The sequence below is a fragment of the Myotis davidii genome, unplaced genomic scaffold, assembly GCF_000327345.1.
Source record: "Myotis davidii unplaced genomic scaffold, ASM32734v1 scaffold515, whole genome shotgun sequence".
NCBI classification, from domain to species: Eukaryota; Metazoa; Chordata; class Mammalia; order Chiroptera; family Vespertilionidae; genus Myotis; species Myotis davidii.
The window spans coordinates 28,640-33,650 of NW_006286242.1; the positions used below are offsets into that span (position 1 = coordinate 28,640).

The following is a 5,011-nucleotide window of genomic DNA, read 5'->3' on the forward strand; positions in this document are numbered from 1 at the left end:
GATTCGGAAACACAGATTGTTACTTTTCCTTTCATTCATGACGTCTATGTAAGTAGAATCAAAATGCTTAATCATCCTCTACTTAATGGAAGCTGATCATGAATCGGCAATGTTGTTGACCTAACCTGAGGAACCTGAGAAGTCATTCAAAAAGTATTTATTGAACCTCTACTTAGAACAAGGCACACCCTGAACTTGTCTTCCTAGCATTTTAATTTATTGGTATAGAGAAACATAACAGGTAATTAAAATACAGTGTTTTGGTTATCTATTGCTGTGTAAAAAAAAAAATCCTAAAATTCTGTTTTGTTTTGTTTTAATATATTTTTATTGATTTCAGAGAGGATTGGAGAGGGAGAGATAGAAACATGATGAGAATCATTGTTCAGCTGCCTCCTGTATGCCCCCTTCTGGGGACTGAGCCCACAACCTGAACATATGCCGACCAGTAATCAAACCATAACCTCCTATTTCATAGGTTGACACTCAACCACTGAGCCAGGCCAGCTGGGCAAAAACTCTGTGTTTTAAAAAACAATGACTTTGTTTCTCACAATTTTGTGGTAGCCTGGTATCAGCTGGGAGTTCTGTTTTCTGATGCTATAGCAGCTGCAGTTAGCTAGGTATTGGCCTGGGCCTTGGAGGTCCAACATGTCTGCTCATCTCTCCTCATCCAGTAGCCTTACCTGGGCTTCTTGAGATAGTGGTGGCTGGCTTTCAAGAGGGTGTGTTCCAAGAGTACAAATCCTAGTGTGCAAGTCCTATTAATTATGTACTTGTATCACTGACTCATGTCCAACAGTCAAAGCAAGTCACATGACCAAGCCCACAGTGAATGTGGGAGAGAACACATAAGTTTATGAAAACCAGGAGATGTGGTTCCTTTGGAGGTCACCAACAGAACAATCATCCAAACAATATGATAAATACTACTAGTTCAGTACAAAAGGAACACATGGAAGAAGCACCTGACCCAGATTTAAAGGTCAAAGGTAACTTCCTGGAGGAACAGACATTAACTTGAGGTATGAAGAATGGGTAGACATGTCAGGGACATTTATACTTTTTGCCTGTTGAGCAACCTTATACAACTTGTGGAATGCCATGTAAGATTTGTACTAGGGAGGAGAAATAAGATGGCAATATAGGTAAATGCTGGTACTCACTTCCTCCCACAACCACATCAAAATTACAACTAAAATACAGAACAACCATGATTCAGAACCGCCTGAAATCTGGCTGAATGGAAGTCCTACAACTAGAGAAGTAAAGAAGAACGCACATTAAGACAGGTAGGAGAGGTGGAAGCACTGAATGGGCTGGTCCAACACCCACATATAGTGTTTTTTTTATTTGGGAGGGATATCTCGGCTGCAGAGGCCTCTCATGAGGATCAAGGGGTCCAGCCCCACACCACTCCCCTAGATCAGGGTTCCAGAGCTGGAAAGAGAAGCCCCTGTAACTTTGGGCTGTAAAAACTAGTTGGGGTTGTAGCTGAGTGACATGGAAGCTGATGGAGATGCAGGCAGTTCCTCTTAAAGGACCAGTGCATGAGTTTACAAAGTCCTGCTCTCTCTGATTTCAGGCGCTGGGACAGCTGGGGGGTGGGGGTGGGGGTCCAGGGACATACAGGAAGGAACTGGATTGTCTGGCATCAGGGCAAATACTCTGGAGTGGCTTTCTCCCAGACAAGGGTGCTTACAGGGGTCATTATTCCTATGCTGAGACCTTGCATCAGCCTGGTTCATACTTTCACTTTGCCCTGGTGATTCCCTGATATTTTACCCCATCCAATTTGCAGCCTCACCCAAGCTGTTTGCAGCAGCTTTTCCTATGAATGGCCTGTCCTATCTCAGGCTTTAGACCAGTGGTTCTCAACTTTGGCTGTACATTAGAATCACCTGGGAATCTTTTTGAAATCCTGATTTCTGGGCCTCATCCTCCAGAAATTCTGTTTCTTTTTTATGGGCTCGGAAATTCTGTTTCTTTGTTATGGGATGGGGCCACAACATTAGTAACAAAGAAACAGAATTTCCGGAGGATGAGGCCCAGAAATCAGGATTTGAAAAAGATTCCCAGGTGATTCTAATGTGCAGCCAAGGTTGAAAACCACTGCTTTAGACTTTTCTAAAATCTCTCAAACAAGTAGCAGCTGGCATCAGCAAGACCCAGAACTAGCAGCAGTCTGCCTTGCTTCACAGCTTGACCTCACCTGGACATTCCAAACCCAACAAAAGTAGCAGTCATCTCCAGATTGCTCTGTAGTTCCTGACAGGTGGCCCCAGGCAGTATCTGATTTTGCACCTCCTGGGAGATCCCAGAGCCAGTGCACCTGGTGGACAGTTTCAGTCCATACCAGATTACAACTCTACACATCCATGAGCAACACTCTAGGGGCAAACTTAGTGAACACCAAAGCCCCACTGCAGCAAGTCCTGCTCCAGAGGGGTGTCTCCTGCACAGCAGCTCTTCCATTATAGTCACAGCTGGTCCTCACAGTCAATTGGCCTGGAGGTCTACTCCTCCCAGTGATGCCAACAATAGTCAAAGCTCAACTATAACAAAACAGTACAACATAGACCAAAATATTGTTGTTGTTGTTGTTGTTGTTGTTGTTGTTGTTCTTCTTCTTCTTCTTCTTCTTCTTCTTCTTCTTCTCCTCCTCCTCCTCCTTCTTCTTCTTCTTCTTCTTCTTCTTCTTCTTCTTCTTCCTCACAGAGGGGCACACCTAGAGTGCCCAGCTCTGGTGAGTGGGGAAGCTGAGCCACTGGGCCTTACAGGACACCTACTACACAAGACTACTCTACCAATTCCAGGAGACATAGCAGTTCTACCTAATACATAGAAACAAACACATGGAAGCAGCCAAAATGCAGAGACAACAAAATATGTCACAAGTGAAAAAACAAAAGAAATCTCCAGGAAAAAGAACTAAATGAAATGGAAGCAAGCAAACTACTAGATACAGAGTTCAAAATAATGGTTATAATGATGCTCAAGGATCTTTTTTTTAAAATATATGCCCGCAACAAAGGTACATGCCCCGGACCGGAATCAAACCCGGGACCCTTCAGTCTTCAGGCCGACACTCTATCCACCGAGCCAAACCGGTTTTGTCAATGCTCAAGGATCTTAATGAGAGTTTCAAGGGACTTAGTGAGACTTTCAAGGATCTTAGTGAGAATTTCAAAAGCATGAAAAAGGACCAGTCAGAAAATAAGCATACACTAACTGAAGTAAAGAATAATTTACAAGGTTTCAAAAGTACAGTAGAGGATTCTGAGAATCAAATCAATGATTTGCAATATGAGGAAGCAAAAAACACCTAGTCAGAAGAGCAAAAAGAAAAATGAAGATGGTGAAAGAAACCTTTGGGACAACTTCAAGCACACCAATATTCAAATTAGGGGGTGCTAGAAGGTGAAGAGAGAGAGCAAGAATTCAAAACCTATTTGAAGAAAAATGACAAAAAATATCCCCTAACTGGTGAAAAATAGAATTACAAGTCCAGGAAGTGCAGAATCCCAAACAAGAGGAACCCAAAGAAGCCCACATGAGGACACATCATAATTAAAATGCCAAAGGTTAAAGACAAAGCGAGGATCATAAAAGTAGCAAGAGAAAAGCAGTTATTTACCTACAAGGGAGCACCCATATGACTGTCAGCTGATTTCTCAGCAGAAAATTTACAGGGCAGAAGGGAGTGTCAATAAATATTCAAAATATGAATAGCAAGGACCTACAAGCAAGATTACTCTACCCAGCAAAGGTACCATTTAGAATTGAAGGTCAGATAAAGAGCTTCACAGAAAGAAAAAACTAAAGGATTTCATCATCACCAAGCCAGTATTACATGAAATGTTGAAGGGTATTTTTTACTAAGAGGAAGAAGAAAAAGAATATAGAAGAAGAAAGAAAGAGAAGAAGAAGAAGAAGAAGAAGAAGGAGAAGAAGAAGAAATATGAATAATAAAATGGCAATGAATACATATCTATCAACAATTGAATCTAATAATCAAAATAAATGAACAAGGAATCTAATGAACAAAATAAACTGATGAATAAAATAGAACCAACTGCATGGAAACATGGAACAGACTAATGACTATCAGAGGGAAAGGAGGAGAGAGGGCAGGAAGAGATTAACAAAAGAACTTATATGCATATATGCATTACCTATAAACGCAGACAATAGGGTACTGAAGGCCTGGGGCAGGGCAGGAACTGGGTGGAGGGGGACAATGGAGCGGGGAAATGGGGAACAGCTGTAATACTCTCAACAATATATTTTTTTAAGATTTTATTAGGTACACTATGAAAATAAAAATCATTCATTTTTCTAATTTGAAAGAATTAATCAACGGTTAGAAGAGAGAGCCAGGAACACACTTTTGACATGGTCATAGTTACAAGCAGGACTGTCTGATAAGATTAACACTATTTCTCCCCTACTTGATTCTGTCAGATTCCCAAAAATACTGACCCTAATTTTTGATTTTGTGTGTCTGTATTTCCTGCTCTTGCTTTCAACTTGATATCAGTGGATTCCTTCAAACTAGCAATGTCCGTGTATTGATGGTTAAGCTTTAACTATTGTAAGATTATAATTTTCCAATTTCTCCACTGATTTTTGGGGTGAATTCTTAAAAACATGTAAATTTCCCAAGAATAGGTGAGAAGAAATTCTTGCACAGAAAATACTACTATTGTGGCTGAAACAAAGAGGATAAGGGGAGAGACCATAAAAATGAGGTAGGAGAGATAGACATCACCATAAAAGGAAGGGTCTCATAAGCCATTTTAAGTTAGAGCTTTATTCTAAGATAAATAGGAAATCACTGAAATTTTTGTAAAGAGGTATGACATGACTATATTTGCAATTAGAAATACCTCCAAAGATTAAATGTGAACAATGGATTGGAGGCAAGAAATCTACTAGAAAGCTAATGAAATCCAAGAGGGAGATAAGGGTGGTCTGAACTTGGGTAGGTGCCATGGTGATGGGGATAAGT

At 40.7% G+C, this 5,011-nt stretch overlaps 1 long non-coding RNA gene across 1 annotated transcript in view; it reads left to right on the forward strand.

Annotated features, from left to right (window-relative positions):
- Positions 1 to 3,340, forward strand: part of LOC107182104 — a 22,524-nt gene extending 19,184 nt beyond the window's left edge. Inside the window, exon 3 of the long non-coding RNA XR_001512822.1 lies at positions 3,330 to 3,340. This is a non-coding gene — a long non-coding RNA (uncharacterized LOC107182104). The remainder of the gene's footprint in view (positions 1 to 3,329) is intronic.
- Positions 3,341 to 5,011: the final 1,671 nt, after the last annotated feature.